This window comes from Silene latifolia, chromosome Y (assembly GCF_048544455.1).
Source record: "Silene latifolia isolate original U9 population chromosome Y, ASM4854445v1, whole genome shotgun sequence".
NCBI lineage: Eukaryota > Viridiplantae > Streptophyta > Magnoliopsida > Caryophyllales > Caryophyllaceae > Silene > Silene latifolia.
Genome location: NC_133538.1, coordinates 111228010 through 111242583, shown reverse-complemented (window position 1 = coordinate 111242583; position 14574 = coordinate 111228010). Strand labels below are relative to the sequence as shown.

At 39.3% G+C, this 14574-nt stretch overlaps 1 non-coding gene across 1 annotated transcript; it reads right to left on the bottom strand.

The window, feature by feature from the left end:
* Positions 1-13077: 13077 nt before the first annotated feature.
* On the bottom strand, positions 13078-13185 carry LOC141635667 (small nucleolar RNA R71). The gene has a single exon (XR_012540337.1). It is a non-coding gene; the product is annotated as a small nucleolar RNA R71 (small nucleolar RNA).
* Positions 13186-14574: the final 1389 nt, after the last annotated feature.

The window sequence follows — 14574 nt, the reverse complement described above, 5'->3', positions numbered from 1 at the left end:
CTGGAGCTAGAACCACCAAAGACAGTCAAAGACATACAAAAGTGATTGGAAGAATAGCGACCCTGAACAGATTCATTTCAAGATCATCAGAAAGATGCAAATCGTTTTATAACCCGCTAAGGAAGAACAAGGACTTCCAATGGACCCACGATCATCAGGCTGCCTTTGAAGACTTGAAAATATATCTATCCTCTCCCCCTTCTGGCAAAACCAGTCAAAGATGAACCCCTGACAAGTATACACTTCGATCCAGCTTCTTTGTCGGTGCGTCCTGGTCAAAGAAGCGAGACGGACAACAAAGCACTGTCTACTATGTAAGTAAAAGTCTCTACTGGATGCAGAGATCGGTATGGCTTACTTGAAAAATATGTTTTAGCTTTAATTATGAGTTGCACAAAATTGAGACAATATTTTGAAAGTCACCCAATAATAGTCAGAACCAATCTCCCTATCAAATCAGACTCAGGAAACCGTGAAGCTGTCCGGACGAATGTGCAAATGGTCATCCAGCTAAGCACATACAATATAACATTTGAACCAAGGACAGCAATTAAGTCACAAGCATTAGCTGATTTTGTGGTTGATTTTAGTCCGACCCTAGAACCCGACCTAATAAAAGAAGTGAATAAACTGACCAGCGACCAAACAGACCTAGAATGAACCCTATTCGTCGATGGTGCAGCCAACATGAGGGGCACAGGACTAAGGTTAGTACTAAAATCGCCACAGGGGGATAAGATAGTACAGGCTATAAGCTGTGCATTTGAGGCTACCAACAATGAGGCGGAATATGAAGCCCGATAAGCCGGATTAAAGGTATGTATTGACCTTGGTGTGCAAAACCTAAAGGTACGACGATTCCCTTCTTATCTCCAACCAAGTAAATGGGATATATACTGCAAAAGACCCCAAGATGATGCTTTATACGGACGTTGTCCAAATTTTAAAAAGTAAATTTCGAAATTTTAATATTGACCAAATTCCCAGGGATTTGAATACCCAGGCCGATGCTCTAGCCGGCCTAGGATCCAACTTTAGTCCCCTTGACTTCGACAAAATACCCATCGTGCATTTATTAGAACCTGCAATAAATAAACAAGATGAGAGTTTCCCAATCTACATTGCTAATTCTTTGACAAAACCCTACTATGACTGGCTACAACAAGGAATCCTTCCCTTAAATAAGCAAGATGCCAGAGCACTAAAAATAAAAGCTGCTTCATATACTATTATTGACAACGTGCTTTTTAAGAAATCGCAGGCGGGCCCTACCTCGGATACCGGAACCACGGGAAGGCGAGCATATATTATCCGAAATCCATGAAGGATACGTGGAAATCACAAAGGTGGAAGAAGCCTGGCAAGCAAAGTACTCGGAAACAGGTTATTATTGGCCTACCTTGAGAGCCGATTGCACGGATTTTAGCTCTAAATGCAAAGCTTGTCGATTCACGGACCATATATCCATCAGCCATCTGAGGAACTACATTCCATATCCGCACCATGGCCATTTATGAAGTGGGGCATGGATATAGTAGGAAAACTACCTCAAGCGCCCGGACAAAAGGTTTTCATGTTAGCAATGACTGATTACTTCTCCAAATGGATAGAAGCTGAATCATACAGGCAAGTCAAGGAGAAGGATGTCATAGCATTCATTAAACACAACATCATATGTAGATATGGCATCCCCTCTGAAATAGTATGTGATAACGGCACGCAATTTGTGGGAAAAAGAACAGCAGCCTTCTGTGCTCAATGGAACATCAATCTGGTGACATCCACACCAGGATATCCAAAAGCCAACGGTCAAGCAGAATCCAGTAATAAGGTGGTAATCAGCTGCATAAAGAAAAAGCTGGAAAAAAGGAAAGGCAGATGGGCTGAAGAACTCCCCCTGGTCCTTTGGGCTGACAGAACCACACCAAAAACATCCACAGGCCAAATCCCCTACTCCTTGGTCTATGGATGTGAAGCAGTAATCCCAGCTGAGGTGGACGTTCCATCAGCCAGATGCAGCCTGAATACAATAACAAGCAATATACCTCTAATGGAGGACAGCCTGGACCTAACAGAAGAGCTAAGAGATGCAGCCAGCATCAGATTAGCAGCATACCAGCAAAGAGTTGCGAAAAGCTATAACAAGACTGTCAAAGCCAGGGTATTCAGGGTAGGAGACCTTGTCCTCAGGAAAGTCTTCCAAAACACAAAAGAAAAGAATGCTGGCAAATTGGCCCCAACCTGGGAAGGTCCCTACCTAATTGACTCAATAGTCGGCGGGGAGCCTACAGATTACAAACCCCGGAAGGCGAAATGATCCCAAGAGCTTGGAACATTGCACACCTAAAATTATTCCACATATAAAATATATTTCCGGTTCGGGTATAATTTTCGTATTCACATTTCTTGCCCAACTTGATATGAAATTACATGTATGATACTTGCCATTACGTGAATAAATGCAATATATGATTTCTTCAAAATTACGTGCCCAAGTACTGATCTATGTTCCCATATTTTTACCAAGTAGAATCTTCAATACTTGTTTTTACATACTGCATTCTATTTAAAACAAATCTTAAAGATTGGGGCTACCCCACCAACATTCAACTAATATCCAACTGATATCCAAAATTCGGATTGCAAAAAGCCTTATAATACTCGAGCTCAACTTATCATACAAACCTGGAAAATCTATTCCTGGATTGTATAACATAAATGGGTCATAAGCCCTCCAGACAAGCAAGGGACATAAGCCCTCCAGCATGTGCAACGATCCCACCCACAACACATTAAAGCGCGAGATCAAAGACAAAAGCGGCTCGACCGGTTGAATAAGCGGCGATCCGATAGACACTCAACATCACCTTTTGAAAACACAAGAAGAAAATTTGACCAAATATTTATTCATTCAAAATAAATGGCCTTACCACACACCTAAAAACATCCATTCCAGAACATCCCCCCGGATGGGTAAAAAAATGTTTCTAAATATTCATTCCGGGACATTCCCCCTGGATAGACCAAAACCTAAAAGAAAAACAAAACTAAGCTATTTTTGAGCCGAGTGTGACCGACTCACAACCATCCGCCATTTCCGATCATCGACTTTGCCTTGGAAGGAGGAGAATCCACTTCTTCTTCTTGACCCATACTGGCCAAATCAGGATACCGGCGTCCAAAGCCATCTCATCCCGGTCCGGATTCCAGTAGCCCGGTCGGATTCTCGGATCCTCATAGCATCAACCCGGCCTTTCCCAAAGAAGTACCGAAAGATCAGCCAACCGCTCCTCCACCAACTCCTTTTCAGCAGCAAGCTCCTCGTTTTTTCTTAATTGATCCTGCATTGCCTCGCTTCTCGGCCTCCAACTCTTGCCGACAACCTTCTCAAAGCATTCTTTGCGGCTACCTCACAAACTACAAAGAACCCCGACCGCCTCCTTAGCTGTCCCCAATCGAGATTGAAGTACCACTTCATTACCCCTGGATGTGTGCAGTCACGGTTTAGCCTATCCGTTTTTCCTCCAAATTAGTAACCTTGGCCTGGTATCCCTAAGGCGACAAGCGAGAGCTTGCCCGGCATCCAACCCCTACATACATACAACATCAATTAGCCAAATACAAGGTAAAACAAAAAGCACATAAACAATTAAAAATATCCCTTTACAACTAACCTCCCTAGCATGGGAAGCAAGTTCAGCAGACCCTTGTTACAAGAGAAGTCGAATAGAAACCACCCTGGTAGACGACTCAAGGGTACTAGCAGACAATAGTTGGTCGCTCATCTTTGCGAAAAACTCATCTATCCGTGCCGGGCATCATCCATGTCATCAATCCTAGCAGGCACTTGCCTTATACTCCTGAGTGGCTGAGCCGGGATAGGCTGTTTGTCTCCTTCCTCCTCTTCCAGGATAACATCTTCCCTCTTTCTTTTCTGAGCCTGGACAATCTCCGGTGAAATTACCCTGGGAGGATCTTGAAGAGGTGAATCTCGAAACCAGGATATCAAGCGTTTTGTCGCTCCCACTAGCCTCCTGGCTCTTGGACTACATTCAAAGCAATCCTAGCCACCCTGACCTTCAAATCCTTTGCGAGAAAAGCTGGCCGGCCTAGCAGAAGACCTAAATACTGAATATATAAAAATATACGTGAATATCAAGCAAAGAACGACAGGAAGATAACGGCCAACATAAAAGCATACAGAAGACGTACAGGGAAGAGAAAGTAGAACTAGGCTTGCCTTTGGGTACTCGACCCCGATCGGCTTGGTCTTCATATACGGGGGGCAACAACTCCCGCCCAAACTAGTTGGCCAGGTCCTCTCCTCCTCGGGAATAGCAAGGAAAGCTTCTATCGGAAACGACCTCCTCATCAAGGGGATCACAACTCCAATCGGGGAGCGCAAAAACCGTCAAAGTTACACAGGTAAGAATCGAGAATCCATTAATTTCATATAATATATATCGCAAAATAAAAAGTACAAGGAACCTACCACTCTCCAAGGGAGGATATCTCAGATAATCAAAGCCTGATCCCAAAGTCTCGGTCAGGACAAACGGGATAGTCTTTGCCCAATTCTTATCATCTCCGAGTCCAGGTTAGTAATTAATGGAGACATTTTCGATTTTATTCTCAAATTAAAACGACCATCAACAGGATTTTTCATATGATAAATCGCTTTGATATCATTAATAGTAATTACAAGATTATGTTTAGCACATAAATTTTCAATAGAATAGACAAGTTTCCAAACCATTGGCATAATCTGAAAAGGTGACACCTCCATAGCACGAATGGTATCAATCATCAAGGGAGTAAAAGGTAACTTACGACTGCTTTGAACGCCCATTCAAAAATACAGAACCAGCCAGGTGATACCCAGTTAGCCCTGACCGGACAAGACTCGGGGATCCATACCTCAGTAGATTCAGGAATTATTTTCTTCTCCATTAGAATCTTGTCATAGTTTGTTTTTAGTAAATTCTCCTCAGGGAAAGAAGAATCCAGAGATTGAAGAGCGTAAAAAGAATCCGATACTTGAAAGCCACAAAGACGAGCAGGAGGGTCAATTTCCCTTACCTCTTCCTCTTGGATGTCCGTGGGTTCGTGCTCAGCAGCAGCAGCGGCTCTCGGGATGCGGGACGTTTCTTGGCTCCCATATCTCTGAATGTTTGATTTATTGTGATGAAATTGAAATTATTGAGAAAGTATAAATTAGCGAGAACAAGGTTTGGGAAATAGAGGAGAATTTGAGAAGAATACTTAGCAAAGAAAGTGGAGGAAATTTGGTGAAAAATAACCTCGCCCTAAATACCGTATTTATAGAAAATCTATAACGGTATGAAAACCCTAGGGATTGCAAAACTCTCAAAGATGACATCACCTAGCCGTTATAGTGTTCAACGGTAACTAGGAGTCTAAGAGTCATTGATTAAGTGTAAGTCTCTTTATTATTCAACCCGGTAAAATTGACATCTCACCCCGGCCCGATCAAAGACGGGTAAAATGTCAAGGGGCCATTGTTAGGCCCAGATTAACCTGGCCCACGACCATAACCTGGCCCGACCTTACAAGGCCGATTGAAGAAAATAAAGACCGGATAAATCTAACTATTATTTAGCTGTTGAAGAATATTATGGCAAGCAGGCTACTAAATCCTGGAAGAGAAGCCTGATGGTCAAGTATAGAATAGCTTAGCTCAGCGATTATTAAAGCAGTGGATTAAGAAGATAAACAAGAAATACGATTGTATGAGTCAAATAACCGTGTCCTATTCTCAAGGAAGACCAAGACTAATTATGGGACTACATCACCCATGAACTTAGACGTGCAAAAGGGGAAAAGGCTAAGAATCAGTTGGAGAAGAACCAGTCAACCGAATTAATAGGGAATGCGCCCTATTAATCCGGCAACAACCCCGACAAAAGAGAAGAACGTTGGAGATCAATACAACGTTCATAATTATGACTATAAATATTCTGATCTAGCATTTGTAAATTGATTCACGATTCATCAATATAAGATTACTTCACTACTTATTATTTTACGATCATCCAATTACCAAACTTATATTCAGTTTATTCAAATAGCATAAACAATATTCTTTTTACATAGTCTTTCTTTGTAATTCATTTATAAATACTCCAAACATATAGAGCTAGATACCCATCTTATTCTTCAAACAAGCCGGACCCATTCAGGGAAAATCCTGCTAAAATAGTTATGAATTGTTGAATGTTGAGAAATTTAAATTGTTTTGATGGAGGCGTACCACTTCGATGTGCTTTGGTGCGGGATCCATTGAATTGGGCCCCCACACGGTTGTGAATTCGGCCGCCCAGAGACAGAGTGACTATCACCCCGAAAAGCTATTGTCTAGAGGTTAACCGGTTGCCTAATAAGCGATTGGCGAAAGCAAAGGACACTAGCCTGGAAGGGACAAACCCCATCTAAAATCTTTGAAATGTGAAAGTGAAATGAGGTCAATTTTGAATACTAGTCATATCCACCCGTTGTGTATAAATATTTGAGCATTTCATTCCCAAAAAGCCTTTTTGTCAAGCCACTTGGTCGAGCTTGGGACGATCCATGACCTTTACTTTTGTAGAGAATTCGAGACTTGTCATGTCATATTCTACTAGCATCATAGGGATCATCATTCCACCACCATCCGATCGCTCTTGACGAAAGCATTTGGAAATTGAGGACGAAAGTAGTCTAGTTTAACACCATTTGGAGGTGATTTAGTGTCATCCTCTTAGCCTTAGTAATTTGTTGAAATAGTATTTGTGAAGGATTACATGCTCTTAAATTTGTTCCTCTTTAGTGCCTCCGCCACTTGATGAGGAAGTGGCTATTCTTTTGTAGATGCATCCATTATGTGATTTTGTGTGCTTAATGTTTGGATGTGTCGCCATTTTGGCAAGACCCACCTTGCCTTGCAAGAAGGCATCCTACATCATGGTTGTATTGTTGTGAGTTGAAGGGGCGGAGTGAGACCCGCTAATTGTCTCATATCGGCTATGTTATTAGGTTAGTTTAAATAATGGTCCTAGTCTTTGTCACCTCTTTACTCGGGACGAGCAAATGTTCGGTTTGGGGATATTTGATGTGACCATAATTAGCGCATTTTTAGCCCCCGAATTAGCCTTGTTCCCATGCTTTTTAGTGCATATTTGGGTCATTTATTATCTTTAGTTCTTTGTTTTGCATATTCTTTGAGATTTTGATCCCTTGGTAGGAAAGGAGTAAGAATCTTGCATTTTCATGGCAAAACGAGACTAAATTAATCGAATTCAATGACCAAGCATCAAGGAGAGACAAGTTTAGAAGGCCTTTGTATATATGATAGTAGATGAGCAATGTTGAGAAAGGATCCTTGAGTCCCCAAGGAAATCCCCATGGAATTTATGAAGAAAAGGGAAGAAAAGAAGAAGAAGTCTTGCTGAGACACAATCCGTGCGGATTGTCTACAATCCGGCCATCCTCCACCTGCACAATCCGTGCGGTTTTCCACCAAGACGCTCGGATTCCATCACCACAATCCGCCCGGATTCTCTTGAATCCGCTCGGATTCCATCGCCAGAATCCGCCCGTCCCGACCCTGATCCGCTCGGATTCCTCTACAGCGCATTTTCGTCTTCTCCAAGCTACAAAGAAAGAAGCCCTTCCTTCGGAAAATACCGGCTCCTCCCTGCTCAATCTAAAAAGTGTAATTACTAGTTTAGCCCTTAGTTAACCCTAATGCATCCCCCTAATTTCCACTATAAATACCCCATTAGTCTAATTAGAAGAGCATGTTCTTCTTATCAATAATTAGAGTAGTTAATATCAATCAAATCTCTCTTTAGTTTTTTAATCAACAATTAATCAAGTTCTAATACAAGTTTTATTTTCTTAATCTCTCTTTTGTTCATCCTTTATTTTGGGTAATTGAAGATTATTTGGGTTATTATTGGGAGATTGACAACCTCTCAATCAAGCATTCAAGTACTTCTTTTATCTTTGCTTTATTATTGGAATCATTAGTAGGTATAATTCTCTTAATCCCTTTTTAATTATTGTTAATTACTTTCATTTATTCATCATGTTTCACTTTGTTGGTATGATTGACAACGTTGCTAGCATGATCAACATGATAATGAGTGAGTAGTCTCTTAGCTAGGGTTAATGGGTGATTAGGGGAAACCAACATGGAGAATGATTCATGCTTAAATTAATATGCTTTCATGTTTTATTTGCTTGCTTGTTTTGATCTCAACTCATGCACATGTTATATTTGTTGAAATGCTAAGCCTATGAATCCTTGCATTTACCACCATCTCCTATCTTTTCAATGAGACTTGTAAGACATAACCCAACTCGAGTCTCATTAGACCATGCATGTTGTTGAGTAGGGAAGATTAAGTCGATCTGTAGGTGTTGTACAATCTAATCGATTCGGCTACGGGACCCAAACTTTCCTAGGATTGTAAGATATAACCCAACTCAATCCATCACAACAATAATTGCTTGCTTATAATTTGAGAACATGTTTGTATGATCAACTCCCATGATTCCCCTATGATCCCATGACACCCTAGTGCTTTTTAATCAATTGTTTACACCCCTTTTAATTCATCTTACTTGTTTATTTTCATTGCTATTTTAGTTAGTGACCTTCTATATCAACCCAAATTGTGACACCCCTAAGACACCACTAGTTTCGATAGAAATCTCATCTCAATACCCGTCCCTTGGAATCCGACCTTTACTTGCCTCTTTACTAATTGTAGAGTTGTTTGTGAAGCTATAAATTGTGTTTTGATTCGGACGTGACCCAACGACCACACCTTTAATTCTGAACATGAAACGGACCGATCAATTGGCTTGCTAGAGTTTGACGTTATTGTCGTGGGACGGTGGTGGTCAGTTAATCCCTTAAGGTCACACCTAAAGGATGATGCCCTTATCTATAAAGTTAATTAATTGTATGTCGATACAAGTTGATTAATTCCTTAAATATGAACAATTTATATTTATGAGAGGAAATATGTATCTTATTATAATGTGATTAAATAAGATCATATTTAGTGGATTAATATGTTAATTCACTAAATTATGTTGAGGTTTTATAAATGTTTCGAGGTAGAGGTAATTAGTTATTTGCATTTACAAGAGGTTATAAATTTAACTAACTAACTATTATGGGACCCATTATATGTTGATATAATGATAAAATATTACTCAATAAGTTGAGTGGATATATGTTTATTAATTTGTCACATAATTGTTGTATGACCAAATTAATATTTAATTATGTAAGATAATTAATCATAAGACTTATAAGCATTTGTGGGACAAATATTATAAGACAAAAATGGACCCATATACTCTAAGTGGACCGTCCAAACCATATGCATGCTAGATTTTTGGTTTTCGTCATTTAGTTGTTGGATAGATTCTTCAACATCTTATGACACACCTAAATCTAGCTAGCCTACAACCTCTACTAATGCTTTTGCATGTGATAAGTTTTGAGAAGACCAAAATGCTCTTTTTAAGTGCATGAGGCCGGAATCAAGAGGGGAGAGAGGACATTTTTTTGTTCTCATCATTTTTCCACTCATTCTCTCACAAGATGCTTTACATGCAACCTCTCACATATTCATCTTTTCTTGATCAAAACATGAGATTTTTTATTCAAATTATTCATAAAAGATTACTAATATTATTAGTGTAATATATGAGTATTAGTAATCAATTTTAAGGTAAGCTACTAAACAAATATCTAGCAAATATTATTTTGTGGGGATAAGGGATAATCTTGGGTGCAATCAAGAGGAGTGACTTCTATACTTGAAGTCTTTGGAGGATCATCCTATTACTCATCATAGCTCAAGAACAAGTGAAGGTAGGAGACCTTACTTGTGCCCATAAAACCGAAATTAACAATGTAAGGGACATTGTTTTCTTATAAATCTTTCATTTTGTTATGCATGCACTAGATCTAAAGAACAAATAATTAACAAGTTAATTAGTTCATTATTAGAGGAGTCTAATAATAGGTATATGAACCTAATAGCTCTATCATGATATATAAACACGAACACCATGATAGGCCCTCCAAAATTATCATTTTCAGAAGTTTTCCAATTTTTAACAGCTTCAATAAACTGTTGTCGAGTGAATTTACACGAGTTTAATGATGAACCAGCTGAAATATCTCGGACACACTTCAACACTTTTAAGCTAGCACAAGTCCCTTTTACGCCCATTAGAAATGCTGAGACGATGAATACAATAAAAAAAATTTAAAACTCTTCCCCGCCCTATCTTTGGCTGATAATCAGCTGTAGTATGTCCTTAACATCAACCTTTGTGGGATCTTTGTTATTGAATTATGTAAACCATCTACTCTTTATCTCAATAAAATCAACACTCCTATCTGTTAAGGAAGTTATGGTGACATCATTTGTACCCATTGGAATACCGACCGATAAATGAACATCTTCATCCGTTATTTGAAGTTGCCCTTTCATGTAGGATCATGACAATCTGTTGAATTTGGTAACAAGCCAATGAACAAGAGCACCTGTGATGTGACCATTATTTGAGCATATTTAGTCCCCGAATTATCCTCGTTCCTATGCTTTTTAGTGCATATTTGGGTCATTTACTGTCTTTAGTCCTTTGTTTTGCATATTCTTTGAGGTTTATTTTTCTTGGTAGGAGAGGAGTGCAAACCTTGCATTTTCATGGCAAAATAGAGCTAAATTGATCGAATCTAATGACCAAGCATCAAAGAGAAGACAAGACTAGAAGGTCTTTGTACATATTATAGTAGATGGGCAATGATGAAGAAATCCTTACATCCCCGACTAAATCCCGGAGGATTATTGGAATAAGAGAGGAAGAAATGAAGAAAAGAAAAAGCTACGACAAAATCCGCTCGTCCAGCATAGCAAGACGCCCGTCCAACACTTCAGGAATCCGAGCGTCTTTGCCATAGGAACGCCCGTCCAACCACGCCCGAATCCGCTCGTCCAGCGTACCAATCCGCCCGTCTAGCCACCACGAAATCCGCCCGTCCCGACCCCTTGGACGCTCGGATTCTCTTACCGGCCCACACGTCCTCTTCTTCCCTCCATAAAAGATGCCCATATTTATGAAAGACCGGCAAAAAGGAGACTCGCATCTTTTCTGAGAGGAGCGATTCCTCAAGGACTTAATCATCATTTAAACCCTTAGTAAACCCTAATTTGTGTACCTAATCGCCACTATAAATACCCCATTAGTCTAATTAGATGAAGCATTGTCTTCTTATCAATCTTTAATGTAGTTTATATCATTCTAATCTCTTCTTAATTTTGTAATCAACTTCTAATCAAGTCTTAATACAAATCTCATTTCCTTAATTTCTCTTTTATTCATCTTTTATTTTAGGTAATTGAAGATTATTTGCGTTATTATTGGGAGATTGACAACCTTCCAATCATTCATCAAGTACTTCTATTATTCTTTGCTTTATTTTGGAATCATTAGTAGGTATAATTCTCTTAATCCCTTTTTAATTATTGTTAATCATCTTCATTTATTCATCATGTTTTGCTTTGCTAATATGATTGACAACCTTGTTAAAATGTTAAACTTGATAATGAGTGAGTAGTTTTCTTAACTAGGGTTAATGGGTAATTAGGGGAAACCAACATGGGGGATGATTCATGCTTAATTTAATATGTTTTCATAGTTTATTTGCTTGCTTGTTGTAATCTCAACTTATGCACATGTTATGTTTGATGAAATGCGAGCCTATGAATCCTTGCATTTTTTTACCCATCACTTACCTTTTCAATGAGACTTGTAAGACATAAACCAACTTGAGTCTCATTAGACCATGCATATAGTTGAGTAGGGAGGATTAAGTCGACTTGTAGGTGTTGTACAATCTAATCGATTCGGCTCCGGGACCCAAACCTTCCTAGGATTGTAAGATATAAACCAATTCGATCCATCACAACAATAATTGCTTGCTTATAATTTGAGAATATGTTTGTATGATCAATTCCTATGAATCCCCTATGACCCCATGACACCCTAGTGCTTTTAATAAATTGTTTACATCTCATTTTAATCATCTTGCTTGTTTACTTTTATTGTTATTTAGTTTAGTGATCTTCTTATCTCAACCCAAATCGTGACACCCCTAGGCACCGCTACTTGCAATCGAAAATCCTACATCAATACCCGTCCCTTGGGATCCGACCTTTACTTGCCTCTTTGCTAATAGTAGAGTTGTTTGTGAAGTTATAAATATTGTTTTGGTCTAGGTGTTCCTAACGACAAGTAACCGAAAATTAAGCTCCAAGTGGGCTCTACCAAAAATGGCGCCGTTGCCGGGGACAGTGTTAACTTGATTTGATTTTCTTCGATTGTTATTATTTGTGTCTTTCTTTGCCTTGGGGAAGTAAAACTCCTCAAGGTTTGTTCTAATTGTTTTTAAGTTGTTTGATATTTTGCATGTCTAGAAGATCACAAGGTAACTTGTTACCCATTGATCACGAAATTGAAAGGACTTTGACAAACAATATAAGACTTGCTAGAGGTACTTTGAGAGGTATTGGTGAGGTTTTAGATATTCAACCAAATACTATTGAGTTCATCAACCCTTTTGCAAGAGAAGGTGAGGAGAACCCAACTCTCAATGAATCACAAAATCAACCCACAATGCCTAAAATTTCATCACATTCCGTAACAACTGAGGAGAACCTACCCAATGGTACTCCAACACCACAACACTTAACCGGAAATTTCATTTCCAAATCCGCATTTATCCAATTAGTCGAAAGAAGCCAATTTGGGGGGATGCCTAGTGAAGACCCTCACTCTCACATGGAAACTTTTTGTGACTATTGTGATGCGATTTCACAAACCGGTGTGACTCAAGACCAAATTCGATGGGTCTTATTTCCTTTTTCTCTTATCGGCACCGCAAAACAATGGTTGAAAAGCCTTGATAAGGCTACTCTTGGAATTGACTCTTGGAAGAAGTTGGCTCTAGCTTTCTACAAAAAATTCTACCCTCCGGAAAAGACTAACATGATAAGAGCTCAAATTAAGAGTTTTAAGCAAAGGGATGAAGAATGTTTGTATGAAGCTTGTGAGCGGTTCAAAGGAATTTGTCGCTCATGTTCTCATCATGGACATAGCGAGTGGTTCTTGGTACAACAATTTTGGAATGGTCTTTATGAATACTTAAGAAACATTCTCAACATGGGATCAAATGGTATGTTCACCCAAGTTGACGATAATCAAACTTGGAACAAGATTGAGGAAATGCCGGTCCATAACTCATAATATAGTAGACCTCGCAAGGCTACTAGAGGAGGAAAGCATGAAGTGAACTCTATTACTCAATTGGGTGCTCAACTTAGTGCTCATATTGATACCATTAACTTGAAATTTGAAAAGGCTATGGCTAAACTTGAAGAAGCTCCAAAATCACCAAAGCATCATGTTAATGCCATGGTAGCATCTTCATCAATCCCAAGTGGGATATGTGAGAATTGTGGAACTTTGGGACATGACCAAAGTGAATGTAGGGGAACAAATGAACAAGTGACTGCTTTTCAAGCATACAAAAGTGGTACCGCGTATTCCAATTATTACAATGAAAACACCAAATTCCACCCAAATCTCTTATACAAAAGCCAAAATGTTCAAAACCCTCAACAAACATACACTCCACCTCCCATGAGAAACCAAAATCAAAGACCCTTTTTCAACCAAAACCAAGGTTACCAAAATCAAACTCCATACAATCAACAAAATGACCAAGGTTTTGACGTTCAAAAAGCGGTCGTCCAAATGTAAAAGAATCAACAAGAATTTTTCACTCAAATTCAAAAAGATAGTCAAACAAAAGACATCACCATCAACAACATCCTAGCCCACACAAAAATGTTGAAAACTCAATTGACTCAACTAGCATCTTCGAACTCCCAAAGACAAAAGGGGCAATTACCACCTCAAAGTAATCCCCCTAGACATGAAACAGTTAGTGCCATTCACTTGAGGAGTGGTACGAGATATGAAGGACCAAAGAAGCAAGTTGAGGATGAAGTTGTGGAAGCTAGTGACAAAGAAGAAGTTGTGCAAAACTCCAAGGAAGATAAACCAACAAAAGAATAAGTTTCAAAGAAAAGTGAAGAAAAGGCCAAGGAGAAAGAGCCCATTGTGATTAGAATTCCATTCCCAAGTCGTCAAGCTAAGCCTAAGTTTGATGACCAACTTGGAAAATTTATGGAAATTGTGAAGAATTTAGAAGTCTCGATTCCTTTTACGGAATTAATCAATCACGTGCCGGCCTATGCAAAGTACATGAAGGACATCCTTACGAAAAAGAAGTCGATCCAGAAGCTTGAAACTATCGCCTTTAGTAAGGTGAGTAGTGCAATCCTTCAAGGGAGTTCACCTCCGAAACTTAAAGACCCGGGAAGCTTCTCAATACCGTGTACCATTGGCGACACCACGATAAACAAGGCTTTATGTGATCTAGGAGCAAGCGTGAGTGTTATGCCGTATTCGGTTAGTAAA